Source organism: Gymnodraco acuticeps, unplaced genomic scaffold (genome assembly GCF_902827175.1).
Source record: "Gymnodraco acuticeps unplaced genomic scaffold, fGymAcu1.1, whole genome shotgun sequence".
Lineage (NCBI taxonomy): Eukaryota > Metazoa > Chordata > Actinopteri > Perciformes > Bathydraconidae > Gymnodraco > Gymnodraco acuticeps.
This window is the reverse complement of record NW_022992014.1, coordinates 204,158-227,688: the sequence shown is the minus strand read 5'-3', so window position 1 is coordinate 227,688 and position 23,531 is coordinate 204,158. Positions and strand designations below refer to the sequence as shown.

Sequence of the window (23,531 nt, the reverse complement as noted above, 5' to 3'; positions counted from 1 at the left end):
CGGTCTCTCTGTCTCTCTCTGTTAAGATACACATAACAAGCAGGCTAAGAAACCACTCTCCATGGCCCTGATATAATGCTGCAAAACAAAACACAATTTAATATATTTACGCGGGTCCCTACCATATTCTGATGACCGTAACTGCTGATGGCTAGTCTCAAGCAGGCCTCCAAATGTTCATCAGTTAAGGTGGAACGGTATTTCGACTTCACTATCTTCATTTGGGAGAAGGCTGACTCGCATAAATAAGTCGAGCCGAAGAGTGAGGTCAGTGAGGTGGCACCTTTTCTGACGTTTGGATGCTTTTCAACTGTGAATAAGTTCCAAAGCTGTCCGGCATGGGCACGCAACTTCAACTGAATGTCGGCCTGCAGCGACAACATCTCATCCTCTAGCGCAGACGGGTTCAGATGAAACACTGCTCCGATGTTTTGGGCCAGCGAATCAATATCATGGTCTTCACTAAACGGATAGCACGTGAATGTGGCGATTGGCTCGAGTAAAGCGAAGTCTCGGGAAGCGTTTCTCGAAGTCAGATGTAATGTTATTGACTTGCTCTGTGTAGCGCGTACTGTCAAGGAGCGCACTGTCCTTCCCTTGCTTCTCCAGCTCAGAGGCGATGTTTTGGAAGTTGGCCAAATCTTTGCGCTGCAGCTTTGAACACAGCAGATGCAGTCTTCGTTTGAAGGCATTAACTGAGCTGATCATGTCAACCACAGTTCTGTCTTTCCCTTGTAGCTCCAAGTTCAGCTCATTTAACATGTGTGTAATGTCTGTTAAAAACGCCAGATCTAACAGCCACTCCTCGTCATCTAGACCAGTGTCTACTATTTCTGTTTTGTTTGTGTAATCCCGAAACAAGGCGTCTGCTGCTTCTACGAAGGCTTCTTTCACCATCTCTCCATCTTGAAATGATTTTTTGTGTTTGATTATAACGTGACTCACTCGTAGAGATGCTTCAGTGGCTGCCTTTGCGGTGGATGTCTGCTTTAAGAAAAGTGACTGCTGTCCAGCTAATTGTGATTTAAGTTCCCTCACCTTTCTCAACTCGCTACTCGGGGGGAAGTCGCTATCATATCCCTTGTGAACACTCCAATAATGCCTCTCCACGTTACCTTTCTTTGGCAGAGTGACGCTTGCTTTTACAAATAAGGCAAATCCACTTTGAATGTGACATAACAAACAAATATTCTTCTTCCCATTCTGTGTGGAAGTGGTATGTTTGTGAGCAGGGTAAGATAACATCTACAAATTAATTCATTTCCATTATCATTACACACAGATGCCCTAAAATCACAATTCATGGTAAGGACAAATGGCTTGTTGGAAAATACAGTCATGACTTAATTCAGTGGTTCGTGCTGACCTCAGATTTGTGTTCATCTTTGCTAACTAGGCCCAGTGCAGCAGCCCTGTCCTCTGTGCATGGAAATGTTTCTAGCTGACTCCATTGAGGCACATGCTGCTTCATATGGGGAAAGGTATATATTGTATATACTTTTTTCAATAACCAACAGATGTAAAACATTAAATCAGTCTAACAAATAGAATATAAGTGTAGAAAAAGTATGTTGTGAATGTTGGCAGTGCAGGAAATGAGGTGATGGATAGGAGTACTGTCATTGAAGAACAAGCAGCAATGCCTGGACCATCCGCAAGTAGTGCAGCAGTTACAGAAGGTAGGTCCTGACTCCTGATCAGGGTTAGCTGTGGGGCAAGAATGTTAGGGAGGGTAAACTGTGGTGGTCCAGTAAAGAGTAGCATATCCCACATGGCATAGCCTACACCTTATTGGTTTAAACTAAATCATTTTCGACCAATCAGAGCTGAGGGTAGTGAGAAGCTTCTGTCAATCGTGCTCATTAACTCCAAGAAACTAATATAATAGGCAGCGGTGATCAAATATGAATCGAGATGAAACGTGACTTTTTTTAGATTATCGGTCCCATTTTATGAATTGAGCAACTGTTGCTTTAATATTTTGTGTGTCTGATCAAATCTGACATCACTATTGTTCGCATAACAAAAAACAAAACAACATTTGTCATTCTTCAAATATTAATTTATTATTATTTTTCCTATAAAATGTGAAGATCCCAAAAGCAGAACACTTGTTCGCCATAAAAAAACAAAGGCGAAGTGGATGTTTGTGCCACATTTGGATACATTTGAGAAAAAGACCTAAGCCCTCTTTCTCAGTCATCAGATAGAACATGCTCACAAAATGGAACAGCAGCAATGTAGATATCACAGCCAAAGGACTGGGATGCAGCTCGTGGGTCAACAGCTTCTCTTAAAGCAGCCATTTGTCCATCAGTCAGTGGGCTCTCTATGTCTGGGACAATGACACTAGAGTGGCCATCAGGAGCAAATCCACTGTTCTCCCACTCAATCTGAGGAATATCCACACCCTAAAAACAACAGAAATAGAACGCCTCATTTATTTGCGGTATTAATTATCTTTATAGACAGCAGCAGTAAGGTGGGCACTTATGGCGTAATTTTCTAGGAATATAAGCCCTAAACCACTGCCCATGTTGTTTAGCAAATGTTCAAATGGTCTTATTCAGTCACTCAGCTAAATATGAATTGTTCCCACATGTAATGGTAAGAGAAATTACATGTTATCAGCAGGAAACCTTTCTTATACATTTGACCCATCCCAACTTGTGCCATACAGTATAACTGTTACGGCTTTACCTTGCTGTCAGATAGCCTTTCTGACGGGGAACTGAGGCTATATAGCCACCTATGCTCTCTTAAAAGGGTGCTCTGGGCTGAAAATACAGGGGAAGTTTCAATGGAGTTGGTAGGTGTTTGCAAGAGCATGGATAGCGGTTTCAGTTTTTGAGTGGCTGAGGGATCAATACTATTGAAAGCACTGAAGTTGTACACATTTGACAAAGTTACCTCCATGTTATCAGGAACTGTAATTGGGTAATGGATTCGTCCCAGCTCCCACAGCTGATTTGGGGTCATATGGCCAGTGCTGGAATTGGGCCGGTACTCACCGGTACGCAGTACCGGCACTTCTGGTTCTGACCCATGGAGTACCGGCACTTCTTGCTCAGTACCGGCATGCTGGCGGTACTCCGGTACTCATGCACCGTGCCAGTACTCAACACTCTCCCGCCGTTCTTATTATACATCCATATATATATATACAGCCGCCCGGTACTCAGTAGATGCGTCATGAGGTGCCGAACGGACATTCTCATCGCTCTAACCGCTGGAGTTTCACAGCGGCTGTCAGCTGTTTACTCCTGTCATTCAAACAGAACGTGCTGGAGAGGGGGCGGGGCTTATCTTCTCCATGTAAATACTGTGGTGGAAACGACTATGTCAAAATTAACCTATTTGACCGTGATTTAATAGTAATACACGTTTCAAAATAATAATAATAATAATAATAATGCCGAAGTAACAACATACTGAAAACTGTTAGTAAAACCATGTTTTAATGCTTTACAATTTACATACCTAGATGCACGTGTGTTGTGTTTATGCAGTGCAACTCCCACCCAGTGGGTGGCTATGTAGCGTGATAGAACAGAGCAGGCACGCCCCCGAGAGAAGGAAAGCAAGTCACGTCACAAATTAGCATTTCTAAAATGTTAGCGTTGATTAATAAAAGTGCAAAAAGACAGCGGTTGTCGCCGGAAGAAACTTCAAATACAGAGAATGCTGTGCCTGTGTTGGAAATTGTGTCTGATGGGGAGCTTTCTTTGGTTGATCCTCCTGCTCCAAGTTCTAGTGCATTAGCATTAGCACTAGCTCCGCCGCCTCCTCCAGAGCCTCTAACGTTAGCTGCTGCTGGCTCAACTGCCACCACCAACACCGGGCAAAGCGATGCACCTGACTGCTGGACAACGGACCAGGTGCAATATTTTTGCAAGACCAATGCATGGCTCGTTCTTAAAGATAAGAAGCTAGGATGTCGGATATGCAGAGATGTCAAATCTTTGGGAATACACACTGGACAAGGACTGAAACTGTCAACTGAATGGGGTGAGTGTGCAGTGTCTCATTTCGGTGTTGACAAGGGCAAACAACAAGCTAGCCTGAGAACAAAAATCAAAGAACATAAAGAATCACAAGCCCATGTAAAAGCTGCTGACATCCTTACATCTGCTTCACGTGAAACTATTCAACATCAAGTGCAGTCTATGCATAAATCTGAATTAGACACCACTATCAGAGTTTTTCGAACGGCATATACAATTGGCAAACATAGCCGGCCATTCACAGACATGCCAATTGATTTGAATGTACAGAAACTGAATGGGCTGAACGTGGGCAGGGTTTTGCACTCCAATAAAACCTGTGGCGAAATCATCGACCACATAGCTCATGAGCTGAAGAAAAAAATGGCAAAAGACATTACAGAAAACCAAAGAAAACTCTGTGTTTTGGTCGATGAATCTACCACTATTAGTGGTAAAACGGTGCTTGTTGTGTGTCTACGCTCAGCATTAGCTGATGCTGAGCCCGAAACGTTTTTTTGGGAGCTGATCGAGTTGGATGGAACAACGGCTGATGACATCACAAAGGCGTTAATGGAGTGTCTTGGAAGAGATTTTAACGAGGACTTTTTAGGTCAGTGTTTCGTTTCTTTTGCATGTGATGGGGCTTCAGTCATGCTAGGGAAGAGAACAGGCGTTGCTACCCAGTTGTGTAGTAAATTCCCAAGCCTGTTTGTGTGGCACTGCTCCAATCATCGTCTAGAGCTGGCAGTTGGGGATGTGGTCAAGGAGGTCTCAGGGCTCAATCATTTCCAGATCTTTTTTGACAAACTCTATTCCTTGTTCCATGCCTCCCCCAAAAATCAGAGGCAGTTAGCGCAGTGTGCGCAAGCAGTCGGACAGCGTCTCCTGGTGATAGGGCGTGTTTTGTCCATCCGCTGGGTGGCTTCAAGTGAAAGGAGCGTCAGAGCAGTCTGGGAAAACTACCGAGTGCTTCATGATCACTTCACAAATGCTGCAAACGACACGAGCAGGGATTCCAGAGACAGAGCAAAGTACAAGGGCCTGGATGATGTGCTCACATCTGCAACGTTTGTCAGCAATCTGGGACTGATGTACGATGCGCTCACAGAGCTCAGCGACCTCTCTCGGCAACTCCAAAAAAGAGAGATGACACTGCCTACAGCAGATAGGCTCTTAACTCGAGAAATACGAGTTTTTGAATCCATGGTCACCATGCCTGGCCCACACATGACTACAGTTCATACAGCTCTAGCTGAGAAGTCCTTCAAGGGTGTTGCCCTGCGTGAGAATGGCAGGCTTGTACAGATTCATGCAGGTCAGTTTTTCCGCAGTATGGTAGAGAATCTGAGACACAGAATGACTTCCACAACCTCCTATCATGTCAGCACAAGAGAAATCCCATTACATGGCCGGGAGGCCCGGGACAATCAGCTAATCCAGGACATGAAAGTTATCCATCCTGGAAGTTGGCCTGAAGAGGAGTTAGACGTACAGTATGGGGACGTAGAGGTGCTACGTTTGTGCGAAGTGCTGAAAGTGGACAGAAGAGAGACTGTTCAGGGCTTTCGCGAATACAAGGAAACCAGGGCATCCCGTACACCTGCTGCCATGGAGCCTCTACAGAAAGCAGTCCGAACCATCGCTGTCTCCACTAGTGAGTGTGAGCGGGCATTCAGCTGCATGAACGATATCCTTACTGCAAAAAGGAATGCTCTCTCTGTCAGCCGACTGTCCAGCCTGGTTTTCATTAAATGTAATGGACCATCACTAGGACAGTTCAATCCGGAACAGTATGTGAGGTCCTGGCTGGCAAAGGGAAGGAGAAGTGCTGATGAAAGAGCCTGTCCAGCTCCAGCCCCTGATACTGATGTCCCCAAGGCCTTCTGGAGCCTTTTCTAACAATGTGAAGTATATTGCAAAGCAGCTCACCCAGTGAGAAGACTTTTGGCATAATGTGCCGATTTGTACAGATCCTGGAGATAGAAGGACTTCAGACCAACCAGGGAGTTATCTGATCATCTTGGTGTTCAATGTAACTCTTTACCATGGCTCAGACTTTGTTACTTGCAGTTACAGTTTCTCATTTTAGATTGTGCAAATTTTGCATTTGTTTTTACATGTTCTTTGTTCATGCTCTTTATCATTTTTCTGAGTTGGAAAGTTAGATTGCATCATAGTTTACTTTATACATATTTGTATTCTTCAGTGGTGAAGTATATTGCAAAGCAGCTCAGCCATGTGAGAAGACTTTTGGCACTTTTTCGTTTTTCGTTTTCTGAGTTGGAAAGTTAGATTGCATTCAAAATGTACAGAAATACTTAATTTTGTTAAAGCTTTTTATAGAAAATGCTTCTGACCAGAGCTTTGTTTCCTTGTCATTAATGTTGAACACCACCAGAGGGGCTCTCACCTGAAAGGTCTCTGCTTCATGTGTCTTCAGCAGAAGATCTAGACTTTGATTGCTATATTTTCAGTTAATATTGACCTTACTGAGCTTTAGCCATATCCGCTGCCTATCATAAAAAATGTTAAGTACAGTGAACCTTTCTAAAATATACAGTAGTAAAGAGACAAACCCACCAGCATTATAGTAGCCAAATTCTTGTTTGTGGGCTGTATATATAAAATTGACTTGAAAAAGTTGCTGATTTTAGAGTACTGGCACCTTTTTCATTCCAATTCAAGCACTGCATATGGCCTTCTGTTCTTATAGGATGATTCACTGCGGAATGTGTCCAGGTCATCTTGAAGCCATGGCAGGAACACATAATGGCAACAGAAGAGGTGTGTAGCATTGCCAATGTTGAGGAAACCCTCTTCTTCAAGGTAGTGTAGAGCAGGTGTTCCCAAAGTGGGGGTCGCGAGACCCTGATTGGGGGTCGTGAGATGATTAGAAAATTAAAATTGGAAAATTAAAAAATACAAATACAACTACAGATTATATAAGCATTTAGTTCAAATGCGATTTAAAATGCTCTCAGGTTTTACATGTCTTATGAAATGTTGACTACATTTATTACGGAGTTTATGTCCGAGCCAACAGACTCACAGATCGTTGGCTACTGAGAGATATGCAAAATATGACACAAACCTCCGCTGTGGATTTTCTAAATAAAATACAGTAAAACTATGGTCGCAGGCCCAAGTTTAACTCTAAGGCCTGCATGGTCTGCCTACAAAACAAAAATAAAAAAACGTTTATGCAGCCCCATCAACAGACTTCATACAATACTGCATTGGATGCATATATTAGATAATAATCTCTATCTCACTCCTAACACATCTAAATCTACTTTCAGCATGGATAAATGTTCATAAAACACATCCATTGTTTGTTTTTGACGTTTGGCCTGCCGAATATTGGTACAAAATTGTCCAAATTATAGTAAAGACCGCATTCATAGACACAATTTACAATTTACCGTTGCTGGAGTCTGGTCTATTCTCTCAGCTGGCCCCACTCTGCAACCTGGCAAGATCCAAGAACCAAATACGTCACGCTTACATTGGAGGGGGTCGAGATTAAGCTGAGCAATAGCAGTTCATGGCGAGTACGGCGAATACAAGTTGTAACAAGCAGTAGTGCTGAGCAAAGTGACTAGAACGCGACCACACACTTATAAAAAACACTTATATAAAGTCAGGCAAAACTAACCAGGCTTAGTGTGATTCTGTTTATTTTACCTTACTTTAATAACCATCCGTTCAATGTTATTGACCATTGTAAAGAGGCAGACATTTTCCTTTGGTTTTGTATTATTGCAGTTATCGAATGGAATCAATACATGGGCTACATGTGGCCATCACAAGTAAAATCATAACGAAAACTACGCCGGTAAAATATGCGTGTAGAAAACGGCTTATGCCACAATATGATAGCAACAAGTAGTCAAGATAGTCAGATTAGCTTCGGTTGCTATGCTAACATCACCTGTAGAATGCCAGAGAAACTTTCATAACAGCGTTGTGATGCCAAACAGCTTTCAGACTGAAATACATTCATTTATGGGGATGGGGGATATTTATCAGCTGCTTGTTGTGTGACAGTCAGACAATGAAAACTTTACAGCGGCCGCTGCCGCGAGTTAACGGGAGAATAAACTCCGGTAGACGAGCAGCACTGCAGCAGGCAGTAGTGCAGCTGAACCACATTAATAAACAATGCACCACGACCCTGGAGAAAGGTACAAGGTTGGAGAAGTAGTTATTTAATGTAATCTGGCTTCGTATAATTAAAAACTACCCGACGCAGTCCTCTACTGATGTTGTTGTGAGCGGTGTTGCGGAGAAAATTAGTGACGTAAAACGCTGTGTGGGTCATAAGAAGGCACGTAAACGGTTACTTCATGACGCAAACGATGATGCAATAATTCACCTTTGAACCTAATTCACCTTTGAACCTGCATCTGTAACAATGAGTGGACCAAAGAAAAGAAAAGTCAACATTGAGTGCCGAGTGTATAATGAGGAGTGGACAGCTAAATATTTTTTCACCGATCTGCTACTGGCCCGGCTCGTCTGTCAAATTTTAAAACTCATAGTGGCCCCCGAGACAAAAAGTTTGCCCACCCCTGTTTTATACGCTTCTTGAAATCCTAAAAAACACATTGTTTTTCTCGAACAGATAAAAAATCGCCTGAAAATGGTAGAAACAAGATGTTAAGAGCATTCCATGGAATATAACAAAAAGTGTTTCTGAAATAAATGACATACCCCAGGTAGGTAAGTTTGAGTTTGATATTCCATGGAATGCTCTTAACATCCCGATAGCAATGAATATCTTAAGTGCTTTGACAAATAATCCATACAATTTTTTTTATCTGTGGAAGCCGTAGTACTGTAAAAAGCACGACCAATCATTTTACCTGCCTGTCAGCCTTCCATCTGTGCACAAACTTACCTCGTGCCCTCATTGGTCATGTGCGCGTTCGTGTGTGTAAGGAAGTGGAAGATTTTTTCCGGTTGTGTATTTTCAAATTCTAGCGCACTCGAGCTGGTTTCTCCAAAATTACCTACCCCACCTTTAAGTCAACCCTTTTACATTAATGCATGGTAATAATAATAATAATAATAATAAAAAACAAATTATATAATATAATAGTATATCTTTCTTCTACTTGAAATACTTTAACAACATTTTCCGGACTATACTTCCATTCTTTTACTGAGCTAACTTTTACTGAATTAACATGTTTAAATGCAGGGCTTTTGTAAGAGAGATTTTGTACAGTGTAGCTACTTTTACTGAAGTAAATTATCTGAAAACGTCATTCACCACGATTACTTCTAAAGACTTATGGATGTTCTTACACCCCCTTTAACTAAGTCAATTTGACTTATCTAACCGAAGTGAGAAGTGATGTATCGTAACGTTAACCATCAGGCGGGATCATTCACAGCCACACACACACAAAAGGACACGGTAACGTCGTGATTCACTTTAACGATAACTATGGAGCTTACAGACAGAAAGGCACAAGGCTACATCACTAATTTAGCTAGCTAATGTAAGATACAAATGCTGTCGAGCCCTCACTGCTTGTAAAATAAACAGCACAAACTGACAACTTACCGGAGCCCCGCTGTTCTCCGTCATCTTTCTCCCGGGTTGTTGTGATCACATGACCGACTAAGCCGTGCTCTGATAGGCCAGAAGTCGGTTCGATTGCATTCAGGCTTGATTGCTTATCCTGTCTGGGTAGCCCGGATAATGCTGCATCGAAATCTTGGACGTCGAATTTTAAACACCGAAATTGTCCATTCGAATTTTTTTAACTTGAATTGTTGGGATCTGAATTTGACCACTCGAGATTTTCTAACTTGAATTGTTAAATTTGTATTGCACATAGGTAAATTCGGAGCACAAAAATTCAGATACATGATTTTCAAAGTAATTGTTTTCAATGCTATAAATTCAGTGTGTGATAAAATTCAAATACTTCTGTCTCTTGTTTGCTTCCATACAGCGCCCACCCAAGACAATGGTAGGGGGAACACTGCTATGGAGTTGGCTAGTTGTGTGTAAATTAGTGTTCATGGTAATTATAAAAAACTAATGCCATTGTCGGACAGCCAAACACACCGAACACAAACACACACACATCATGCGCCTTGGTGACGGGACATCTCCTTCATAAAACGAGTAATAGGGGGAATAATCGGGCAGTTTGATGTACGTGTGGTTAAAGCGTTGCAGCCTGCGGTCGCTCTTTAGCTGTTCTAATGAAGGTAAACACAGTGAAGTAAACAGTAAAAGGCACAGCTCTTTGCAGCTGGTGCTGCTCTTCTCAGATTCTGCTGAGTTACACGTTACTGCCTCCTGGTGCTGCAGAGATTTCATGACGTGAAGGTGGTGTTCCTTCTATAAAACAGCTGTGGGCAGCAAATACTGTGAGAGTCACAGACATGAATTCATAGATCAAGGCAGACAGGTTCACAGACTCTCCTGTTTTGCCGATTCGGTGCTTAAACAAATAGCTCTACACGCCCATGGCCGTATCCACCATTGAGGTCACCGAGGTCCGGACCTCGGTAATATTTCCCGAGCTGTGTATAACAAAACTTGTGAAATTATTGCATTAAACGGGGTTCTTTGTAGTACTTCCATTTACTGACCATGGGGGCGCTGCATAACTACGTAGCCTCGATTAAAGCAAACAGAAGAAGACGACATGTATCAACATCAACAAACCACCGCAGCCCGGACTTGTACCAGAGCAGCGAAGGAGTGATGAAGTATCTAGAGATCTGAGTCCAGCGGGCTGCTTGTGTTTCTGCCAGGTTTCTGCTCATCAGGACATCATATGACCAGCAGATCCTGTGAACGCTGTACGTTAGTCAGTGGACGTCCGACAACATGCACACTAACTTATATTGCAGCTATAGGCTATACTTTGGTTTAAATAGCGTGAATAAACTAGCTAGAGAGCTACAGTTAATTATATTCATCCAATGTCAGAAGGATTACCTTTTAACAAACGTTGTAATGCTTTTCTTTCATTTCAATGAAGATATAACATTGTATTGTTTTCTTTTTACACTGACTCAGATATAATGAAAAGACTACGTCAGTCGAAGCTCAGCTTTGGTAAGGAAGAGACAGGACAGGCAGAGAGAAAGAGAGAGAGAGAAAGAGAGAGAGAGAAAGAAAGCGATGGAAGTCAGGGAGGAACTGGAGTCACACAAAATAATGTAGGCTTAATAAGCCCATCTATCTATGTATCTATAACAATAGTCTTCATTTATAATAGGCATAATTTGAAAACATACATCTATTGCAGTGATGATGTCATAATAACATACAATTGTATAAAACACCGTTTGCTTACATCTTTGTTCTCTTTTGAGAATCAAACAAAACAGATTTAAATAAAAAAAAGAATGCAAACAAACAAGTGAAATGAACTAAATTGCTGAATTGCTTTTAATTCACTGGCTGGAGCGACAAGTGAGGAGGAGCAAAAAGTGAACAACGAGTGAGAGATTGAACAAAGAGAAAGCGTAGAGGACAGAGAGAGTAATGAACAGGAAGAAGACAGAGAGACTAAAGAAGATGGAAGAGAGGCTGCAGGTTATGGAAAGGAGAGAGACATGGAAAATGGATGTTGACAATGTTTTGTGATCATTTTAGCCTCTTCTGCTTCCAGATCATTAATAGTAACAATCAACTGATTCTTATGCATTACACTTTCAAAATAATTGATGCTGACATTGTCAGCCCACTGAAATGGTTTGAAATCGATATATTATCCAATTTGTGACCCCCCCACAGGACTTAAAAAGCACCTAACTAGATCATGAAAATCCCAAAAATCTCGGGGGGTATCCCCCGAACCCCCCTAGCATGTTTGGACCTGGGTATTTAGGAAATCCTGGATACGGCCCTGTACACGCCTGGCCGAAATGTCCCTAAAATGAAGTCAGAGTTCTAAATATATCTCAAATTTTGTATGCACTGCCATTTCCCCACATAAACATAACAGTCTGCAATGAAACGGTTGTCTCCTGTGCGCTCCACTTCCTCCTTGGCGCACCGGTAACTTCTCTTTTTTCATTTTTTTCATTGCCCTTTAGGGGCTTCGTACAATACAAAAACAAATGCAAATATTTTATTTTAAAAAGTAAAGCCTTTTGGAGTCATCTGTCTCAAGCCTAAGTCAAGTCTCAAGTCATGAATACCAAGTCAAAGTCAAATCGAGACTTTTATCAATGTTAGTCAAGTCTCAAGTAAAAAAATATGCGACTCGAGTCGGACTCCAGTCAAGTCATCAATGTTTATTTATATAGCCCAATATCACAAATGTTACATTTGTCTCAGTGGACTTAACAGTTTGTACAGAATATCAGTATGACAATACGACACCCTCTGTCCTTAGACCCTCTGTCCTTAGACCCTCTGTCCTTAGATCCTCACATCGTACAAGGAAAAATTACGGAGAAAACCCACAGTTTAAAGGGAAACATGGGAGAAACCTCAGGGAGAGCAACAGAGGAGGGATCCCTCTCCCAGGACGGACAGACGTGCAATAGATGCCGTGTGTAAATTGAAAAGATAATACATTTGCAACATAGGTAGTCCAAATGTTTGGAAATGCATGTGTCTATAATAAGAAGATGAATCCACGAGGATATCCATCCAGGACTTATGATCCAGGACCACAGCCACGACTCAAGATCCAGGGCTCGCAATCCAGGACTCAGGACCACAGCAACAGGATTAGCCATGACTCCGGATCCTGGCGTAGATAGACACCAAAAAGAAAGACATTTGGGGAAGCTGGGTTAATCGGAACATGAGAGTACACAGGTACAGACGGAGAGAAGGAAGAAGTAAGATGTCCCCCGACAAATTAAGCCTATATCAGCAAAACTAGGGGCTGAATCTAATCAGCCCTAACTATAAGCTTTATCAAAAAGGAAGGTCTTAAGCGCACTCTTAAAAACGGATAGGGTGTCTGCCGCCCGAACACAAACTGGAAGCTGATTCCACAAATGTGGAGCTTGATAAGAAAAGGCTCTGGCTCCCATTGTACTTTTAGAGACTCTAGGAACAACCAACAACCCTGCATTCTTGGAACGCAATGCCCTAGTTGGACAGTAGGGTATAATGAGTTATTTAAGGTAAGATGGCACCTGCCCATTAAGGGCTTTGTAGGCGAGAAGAAGAATTTTAAATTCTATCCTGTGTTCTATAGGGAGCCAGTGTAAGGCAGCCAGAACAGGAGTAATGTGGTCCCTTTTCCTAACTCTGGTTAGTACACATGCTGCAGCATTTTGAATCAGCTGAAGTGACTTAACTGATTTCTTGGTACACCCTGATAATAGAGTTACAATAATCCAGCCTTGAAGTAACAAATGCATGGACTAGTTTCTCTGCATTGTTTTGAGGCAAGATATGCCTGATTTTTGCAATGTTACGTAGATGGAAGTAGGTGGTCCTTGAAATTGATTTTATGTGGGCGTTAAAGGATAAATCCTGATCAAATATAACACCAAGATTCCTTACAGTCTCACTGGAGGCCAAATGAATGCCATCCATAGTTAGTATATCCTTAGATAATTTGTTTCGTAGATTATTTGGTCCTAGTACAATAATTTCAGTTTTGGCCGTGTTTAACATCAAAAAGTTTAAGGTCATCCACGTTTTTAAGTCCTTGAGGCAGTCTTGAATTTTATTTAGATGATTAATTTCATCAGGCTTGATTGATAAATATAGTTGAGTATCATCCGCATAACAATGAACATTTACAAAATGATTCCTTATAATATTGCCTAACGGAAGCATATATAATGTGAACAAAATAGGTCCAAACACTGAGCTCTGTGGCACTCCATGGCTAACTTTGGTTTGCATGGAAGATTCATCGTTGACATATACAAACTGAGAGCGTTCAGACAGATAGGACCTAAACCAGCCTAAAGCAGTTCCCTGTATGCCAACTAAGTGCTCTAGTCTTTGTAATAAGATATCAAGGTCGATAGTATCAAATGCAGCACTGAGATCGAGCAAGACAAGAATAGAGACAAGTCCTTTGTCTGAGGCTATTAAGTCATTTGTGACTTTAACCAGAGCTGTCTCTGTGCTATGATGTGTTCTAAAGCCAGACTGAAAATCTTCAAATAAATCATTGTTTTTTAAGTAATCACACAGCTGTTTTCCGACCGCTTTCTCAAGAATTTGAGAGGAACGGAAGATTAGAAATAGGTCTATAGTTGGCTAAAACCTCTGGATCGAGGTTGTGCTTTTTAAGAAGAGGTTTTATTACTGCTACTTTGAATGATTGTGGAACATAGCCTGATAATAAAGACATATTCATAATATTTAATAAAGAAGTGCTAATTAATCGAAAAACTTCCTTTAACAGCTTAGTTGGAATTGGGTCTAACATGCACGTTGATGGCTTAGAAGAGAGAATCATTGAATTTAATTGTTCAAGGTTTATGGCTGAAAAGGATTCTAATTTACTATCTAGTGTAATATTAGAACTTACGTTTCCGGGAGCTGTTGATAACACTATACTGGTCAAAGGCAAGAGGTCATTAACTTTGTTTCTAAGAGTAACTTTTAAAAAAGCACATAAAATCATTACTACTGAGTGCTATGGGAATAGAAGGCTCAATCGAGCCTGTCAGCCTGGCTACAGTGCTGAAAATAAATCTTCTTTTTTTCTTTCTTATTCTTATTCTCATCTATTAATGAAGAGTAGTAAGCTGCTCTCGCTTTACGCAGTGCTTTCTTATATTCATTCAGAGTAATATACCAAATTAAACGAGATTCTTCAAGTTTAGTGGAACGCCATATCCTTTCGAGTTGTCTCGACTTTTGCTTTATTTTGCGGGTTTCGGCATTATGCCATGGAGCTAATCTATGTTGTTTTATTTTCTTCTTTTTACATTTCATTTAATTTCAAACCTTACAGATAAATCCCATTGAGATCATTGATCTCTTTTTCAAGGGAGACCTGCTCAAGTAGTTCCACATGAAACATAAAAACATAAATAGAACAACAAAAAAACATCATACAGCATCATTTACATAATTATCCACATAAACAGGTACCAATAGCTTCCGATTGACTAGCATCCAACCGAGCTTTAAAAACATTTAGTGGCACCAGATTGTTCAGTTTCCATTTAATTTGCAGAGTGTTCCAAGACAGTGGAGCTGCGCATCTAAAAGCTGTCTTTCCTAAGACAGTCCTAGCAGTTGGCACATTTAATAAAACCACAGCATTCGATCTCAGGCAGTAACCACTTACAATTCGCCGTGAGATCAGGGAGCAGATATAAGATGGAAGTTTCCCTAACATGGCTTTGTATATAAAAATATACCAGTGACTGAGCCTCCGTACAGTTAGTGAAAGCAAACCAGTGCACTGTGATACGCAGCATCTAACTTGACCAGGCAATTGGCAGGTGCATTCATATACATCAAATCACCATAGTCCAGCACAGGTAAAAAGGTCACAGTGACTAGCCTTTTCCTGGCCTCAAGCGAGAAACAGGACTTGTTCCTGTAGAAAAAACCTAGCCTAACCCTCAGCTTTTTAAGCAGGTTATTGACATGAAGTTTAAAAGTGAGACAATCATCAAGCCAGATACCAAGGTATTTGTAACAGGTAACCACTTCAAGTTTTATTCCTTGCGTATTTACAATATCTAAAACAGGCTCTGGTGTCTTTTTAGCTTTAGAAAAGAGCATTACCTTGGTTTTCTCAACATTTAAAAGAAGCTTTAGTTCAGAGAGCTGAGTCTGAATAATGTTAAAAACAGCATATCAAAGGAGCAACAGAGTCGTAATTTTATTCACAGCGCATCTGTAGCACTATCAACAACATGATCGATTTGGGGTGGTGTACATTTTGTATAAGTTTCCTCCCTTACATGCAGACATGCTATCGAGTTAAGTATTGGTGGAATCTCTTCCTAAATTTGGCTATAGCACTAACAGATAGGTTTCTGCTGCAGGAACTTTTGACTAATGGTTTGTAGTCTTGTAACAGTACTTCAAAAGTTACTAAGAAATGGTCGGATAAAGCTGGATTATGCGGTTCGACTAATCATTTCAATACCATAAGTCAGAACAAGGTCGAGAGTGTGATTATAGCAGTGGGTTGGTTTATTTACACTCTGACAGAAACCAACAGAATCTAATACAGAGTTAAATGCAACAGTAAGGCTATTTTTATCATCGTCAACATGAATATTAAAGTCACCTACGATAATTACTTTATCTGTTTTAAGTACCAAAGTTGATAAAAACTCAGAGAATTCTGATAAGAATTCTGAATAAGGACCTGGTGCACGGTACACTGTAACAAATAAGATTGGCTGCAAAGTTTTCCAAGTCGGATGCGTAAGACTAAAAACAAGACTTTCAAAGGAGGTATAATTTAATTTTGGTTTAGTATTGATAAGTAAATTTGAGTCAAAGATGGCTGCAACTCCACCTCCTCGGCCCGTGCCTCGGGCAATATGAGTATTGATATGGCTGGGTGGAGTGGCCTCAACTATGCTGACAAATTCTTCATGTCTCATCCAAGTTTCAGTGAGACAGCATATATCAATATTATAATCTGATATTAAATCATTTACCAATATTGCTTTAGATGCTAGAGATCTTATGTTTAAGAGACCACATTTAATCTTCCTGTTTTGTTGGACTGTAGTAGTTGTTACATTTACTTTTATTAGGTTATTATGTATGACATCTCTATTAGGTTTTACCTTAAATTGTCCTTAGGCAGACACACACACCGTTAATATTGGTTATTTTATTGGGTTCGGGATTCCTATGGATGACTGCCCAGGAGAGAGCGCAGAGAAGCGTGTAAGACTGCGACTCCGCCTCCTGGTCTCAACTCCAGTTTGTCATGGATTAAGTCCACAAAGCCCTGAAATGTTTGCCGAAATGAGATCTGCACCTTCCAAAGTAGGATGAATGCCGTCTCTCTTAATCAGACCAGGTTTTCCCCAGAAGGCTGTCCAATTATTTACGAAGCCCACATCGTTTGCTGAGCACCACCAAGACAACCAGCGCTGAAATGATGACATGCGGCTATACATATCGTCATTGATCAGATTGGGGAGGGGACCAGAGAAGATTACGGTGTCCGACATTGTTTTAGCATAACTACACACCGACGCCACATTAACTTTGGTGCATTCTGATTGGTGTAAACGAACATCATTACCACCGACGTGAATAACAATCCTACTGTATTTACGTTTATTTTTGGCCAGCAGTTTAAGATGCGCCTCAACGTCGCCCGCTCTGGCCCCTGGAATGCATGTGACTGTGGAGGCTTTGGTCTCTAAGTTCACGTGTCTCATAATAGAGCTACCAATAACCAGAGTTTGCTTCTCAGCGGATGCCTCGCTGAGTGGGGAATATCTGTTAGATACGTGAACGGGTTGGTGGGGACCTGCGGGTTTCGCGTTATGCCTCTTCTGAACAGTCACCCAGTCTCCCTGCTTCTCGGGAGTTGTCGGGGGACGGCTAGTAGGAGCTACCTTTTGCCGGTCCGCACCGACTAAGATGGGCTTTACTGTAGCTGAGTTACTAAAATGCGGAGCCGGGCTTCTATGGCTATGATTCCCGCCTCCAACCTAACAACTATACTACATTTAACACATGTATCGGTACCAGTAAAGGAGGTAGGGAAGTAACCAAACATGAGACAGGTAGAGCATGAAATAGCACCGTAGGGTGGGGAAAGAGCCATGGCTAGCTATCAAGCTAAAGTATTTACCGTTAGCAAACCCGAAAAGAGTGTAGGCAACTGTGGAGTTACAGTCGCTAAGTGAAGGAGAGTTGTGAGTGCTTAAGCTGTAGTAACGTGTGATTACAACGTGATCAAGAGTTTTAAAACGATCGATTTAAAGGTGACCTATCCTGCTATATTTGAACAATATATTGTAGGGCCATACCTATATAAAGTATATAAATATCGTTTTTTTTTCAAAACACCAAACAGATCCTGCATTTTAGCCATGCTTCATTTCGCTCTATATGTTCTTTCCAGCGCTGTTTTTGCAGGGGGCTGATTCTGTGAGCTGCAGCTGACCACGCCCCCCTGCAGGAGAGGGTAGCGTGGGAACTGCTGGGCTGCAGCGGGGAGAAGAGGGGGAGAAAAAGAGATCTCCGTCCTCCGTGTTTTATTCTTATAGAAGTAAGAAGAGAAGTAATGGGGCAGAAACCCTCCTTTTTATGCAGCGGTTCAGACATAGACATCAAACGGCGACACATATTCAGTTGCCAGTTACTTTGGCATTAGGGCAGGGATATCTAGATACTTTCCAAGGTTTGACATAATGAATTGTGCTACTTTTAAAGCAAGCAGCGATGTTTTCAAATCTGTAATAAAAAAAAAACGCTATCGAAGCAGTTCCTGCCGTTGCTACGTTAGTTCAAACAGTAACAACGGACTATTTTTCTTAGCGGATGCATGTCATTTTAAATCAATAAAACTATTTTTTAAATCAATAAAATCATTTTCTAAATCCATAAAAGCATTTCAATTAATATTGGGAGTCATGTCGTTACTTTGTTGAGAATGTGGCTGTGTGATAAGCGGAATAATGTGCGCATAGCACATTGCATAATGTGCCTTCATGCCGATCTAGATCCCTCCGCTTCGCGTCGGGCTCCTGATCAGCCTGTCAGTGTTATTTTCCCCATAATGACCGCGTCGCTGCCAGTGTTGGGACTAACGCGTTACAAAGTAACGCCGTTATTTTTGGCGGTAACTAGTACTCTAACGCATTACTTTTTAAATTCAGTAACTCAGTTACCGTTACTACATGGTGCGTTACTCCGTTAGTTTTTTTTATATAGTCAACAGCCAAGCGAACAGAGATGAGAACTGTACTTAAGTACAGTAGGCTACTTGAGTAAATGTACTTAGATACTTCCTGTGTCACATGCGGAGACGGGCTGTGGGCGTGTTTTTGTTGTTTACTAACAAGACTATCATGGCGGCGGCGGAGTTCAAGTCTAGTTTCTCCACCTGGAGATATTCTCACTATTTCACTTTTGTCGAGCACAAAGAAAAGAACGTTTTAGTTAAATGTAAGTTGAAAGATCCTATCTACTGCCCAAACCAGTCATTCAAATCTCTTAAAACATCTGCAATAACAACATGCTGGGATGAAGCTAGTACCTAAGACCACAGAGACTCAGCCGACGCCACTCCACCTCCACCTAAGCAACAGCGGCTGGATTTTAACCGAGGGACTGCTAGCCAGGGAAAAGTCGATAAAGCCATTGCACGGTATGTTGTAGAACACATGCAGGCTATTGCTACAGTGGAGTCACCCGCTTTCAGGGAGCTAGTTAGCATGATAGCATGTCCGGGCGGCACACGGCATATGGGACGGAAAACTTTTTCCAACTACCTGGAGAAAGAATATACAAAAATGGAAAGCCAGCTAATATCGATGCAATCCAGATTGCATATAATGCATGTCAAGTTGATCAACAGATTGTATTATTCTCCAATGCAATAACAGTACGGAAATTAAGGCTATCCTTATAGCCTTCATTTCAGTACTGTTATTGCATTGGAGAATAATTAATGGGAGCCGTTTTTCTAAGTAACTAAAACGTTACTTTTCACAGTAACGCATTACTTTTTGCTGTAAGTAACTAGTAAAGTAACTGAGTTACTTTTGAAATGAAGTAACTAGTAATGGTAACTAGTTTTCAGTAACTAGCACAACACTGGTCGCTGCACATTATCCCTTACATATGATTATGTAGAGTAATTATTCATTTGTTTTAAAGCAGGAGGTGCAAACGCTTGCCTCGGGGAGGGAGAAAAAGAGCCACAGTGGAGAATAAATAGAAGGGCAACGATGGCAACCATGCAAGGGAAGTCTTCTTCGCTGCTTTTGTGGCAGACTACAGCGCCACTTACAGGCCTGGCATATGTACTACAGCATCTCCAGCGCTTTCGAGCGGCAATGGCCGGCTGTGGCCCAACCTCTCATTCCCCTGATAGGTGGAGAATTGACCAATAAGCGGAGCACCCCTTTTGTGATGTAGGAAATAATTCAAATCTGGATCAGTCTGTATCAGATCTGTTACAGCTCCTTTTTTAGAGATTTGGGTATAGAGGAAAAGAGAGAGGGTTGTATTTTCTGACACTTGGTGACTTTCATGACACACATATTCATGTATAAAAGACGTACAAGAGTGCATTTTGCATGATAGGTCCCCTTTAAGTTAAGATAATATAAGCTATCAGCAGCAGAACAGGTACACAGGATACCCGGAGGTGACAACAACAACCGGAAGTTACAACACGCTTACCGCAATAGTGAGGGTCCGTGTAGAAACATGCAATCCTGTGACTCGAGTCCCACACCTCTGGTATATACTGTGGTTAGAATGTTGCTGTATTACTGTATCAAATACACAAACAGTTAGTATAAGTAGTATTTTGTTAACTGTATATGTATTAAGTGAGTTTTTATTGTGTTACATTTGTATGTATTTATGCTTTTTAGATTTACTTTATCTTTTTCTCTGTCCGTCTGTTTTAGAAACCGAAAGGAAGAGAGAGACGTCACAGCTGTCAGCAATGTGATGAATCCTTTACAACATCTGGAAATTTAAAGCTCCACCTGCTTATTCATACTATTGGAAAACTGCACAGCTGTGAAGAGTGTGGGAAAACTTTCACTACATCAAGTAGTCTCAAAAAACATCAACGTATTCACTCTGGAGAAAAACCGTACAGCTGTGAAGAGTGTGGGAAAATGTTTACTCAATCAGGTAATCTAAAATCACATCAACGTATTCACACAGGAGAAAAACCATACAGGTGTGAAGAGTGTGGGCAAACGTTCACTATATCAAGTAATCTAAAATCACATCAACGTATTCACACAGGAGAAAAACCATACAGGTGTGAAGAGTGTGGGAAAACGTTCATAACATCAGGTCAACTCAAAATACATGATTATATTCACACAGGAGAAAAACCGTACAGGTGTGAAGAGTGTGGGAAAACATTCACAACATCAGATGCTCTCAACACACATCATCGTATTCACACAGGAGAAAAACCATACTGGTGTGAAGAGTGTGGGAAAACGTTTACTATATTAGGTACTCTCAAATCACATCAACGTATTCACACGGGAGAGAAACCGTACAGCTGTGAAGAGTGTTTGAAAACATTCACGACATCAAGTGCCCTCAAAAGACATCACCGTATTCACACAGGAGAAAAACCTTACTGGTGTGAAGAGTGTGGAAAAATGTTCAAGACATCAGGTGAACTCAAAACACATCACCGTATTCACACAGGAGAAAAACCTTACTGGTGTGAAGAGTGTGGGAAAATGTTCAAGACATCAGGTGAACTCAAATCACATCAGCGTATTCACACTGGAAAAAAAACCATACTGGTGTGAAGAGTGTGGGTAAACTTTTTCTCAAAGTATCTGTCTTACGGTATGTCCACATGGTTCCGTTGCATCCTTCAACGGAGACGCTTCCCATTCACTTTGAATGGTGTTACGTTAAGCTTTGCCGAACTGCATTGTGGTTCCGTCGCGTCGCTTTGCCTCCTTTGCTCGCTTCAAAAGTTGAGAAAAGTTCAACTTTTCAAGCGTCGATGGAAGCAACAGCCAATCAAACCACATGCTTGTGTGTCCGGGGCGTGAGATTAATGTGATTGGTTGTTGGTCGCGCACCGGCAAGCTTCAATGCGACGGAACCGTGTGGACGATACGTTCTAGTCCACGAGTGAATCCACACCACATAGTTTTGAACAACTATGAGATCCAAGCTAGTTGTTTCCTCCTCCTGATGTCCTGAGAGCTGTATTGTTATATTTTAAGAGTCTCTTCTGAATTGAAGTCTCACCAACAGTTTATGTTCACACTATGCCAACAAAAGGCCACAGAGATGCTGTTTCTCCCAATTTAAAGGTGGGGTAGGTAAGTTTGAGAAACCGGCTCGAGATACACTTTTTGTTATATTCCATGGAATGCTCTTAATATCCCGATAGCAATGAATATCTTAAGTGCTTTGACAAAAAATCCATACAAAAATGTCATCTGTGGAAGCCGTAGTACTGTATAAAGCACGACCAATCATCTGAGCCGGCCCAGCTAAAATAACTGGATGGCCTACCTGCCTGTCAGCCTTCCATCTGTGCACAAGCTTATCTTGTGCCCTCATTGGTCATGTGTGTGTTGGAGGAGGGGCTCTGTAAGGAAGTGGCAGATTTGGCAGCGCACTTGAGCTGGTTTCTCCAAAATTACCTACCCCACCTTTAAGTCATGTTTGTAACGGTTCCTGATCTATGAAGAATTGTTTCACTATGCTGTTTTTCAACTAACTTTCTAATAGTCTTGTTTTTCCTTTTATAAAATATTATATCTCCAGGGTTTAATTGCTTAAGCTGTATTGAAGGAATTTAGTTTCACTGAGTAGCTGAGTAGTTTTTCGAATAATTAGTTTGGTTAATAAAATGTTGTGACTTTAAACTTTGATTGGGATGTTTTGATAGTTGAGTTGGCAGTCTGTTCTGGTCTAAAAGAAGAACCAATGATTAATGTATCTAGATATTTATGATGTTTTCAGTTTGATTCTGTTCTCTTTTGTTAAAATTATCAGACTGTACCAAAATAAAAAATGCCTTTTTTATATTTCTTTGTTTTTCAGCAGATTATAAACAAGTCATTCCCTTGTTTGAATGAATAAAGACAGAAGGGAACTGTTTAAACAAATTGTCCATGGACATAAAGACATGCCGGGCTTCAAGGGAACCCAGGATAAAACAGCGTTGTTTTTTATTTATATATATACTGTGTGTATATATAGTACAAGATCTGAGTACTTCTACTTTGACTAAAGTACAAGACCTGAGTAATTCTACTTTTACCCAAGTACAAGATCGGAATAATTCTCTACCTCTGTAAGTATAGTAAGGCAGTAAGGAGCGCCTTGAATCTCTCATGCCCCTTTTACACCAACGCGGTTCCGTGGCCGGATCGGAGCTAGAGCCTGATATGCACCGTTTTTTCCTGTTTACACCGCTGCAGAGCCGGCTCTTTTCCCCGAAAACCCGTTCTTACCAAGCACCAAAAAATGGTCGGTCTAGAAGCAAGAACCGCATATGTCACGCTTACGTCGGAGGCGGGGGGCAGGGGCGAGATTAGGGGGCGGATCTAGAAAAATATTCATGGAGTGGCAAGAGGGTGGCAGTAGAATTTCAGGGGTGGCAAGAGGGTGGCAGTAGAATTTCAGGGGTGGCAAGAGGGTGGCAGTAGAATTTCAGGGGTGGCATCCCCTGGCAGAAGTATGCTGATTTAATCGCAGTCATATCAATTAATGTTAACTTGGAAAGCCACAATATTTATATTGTAACTCAATAAAATTAGGTGACATTATTGTGGCACATCAGTAAAGCCTTACATATAAATATATAAGGTGGCACACATAATTTTATGAATTTTAACTGAACAATAACTGAATGAGTTTGTCTCACTCTTAGACCAGCAGGGGTACCAAATATATGCGGACAGCTG

At 41.3% G+C, this 23,531-nt stretch overlaps 1 pseudogene; it reads left to right on the top strand.

Annotated features, from left to right (window-relative positions):
- Positions 1-22,649, top strand: part of LOC117536514 — a 73,421-nt pseudogene extending 50,772 nt beyond the window's left edge.
- The last annotated feature ends 882 nt before the right edge of the window (positions 22,650-23,531 follow it).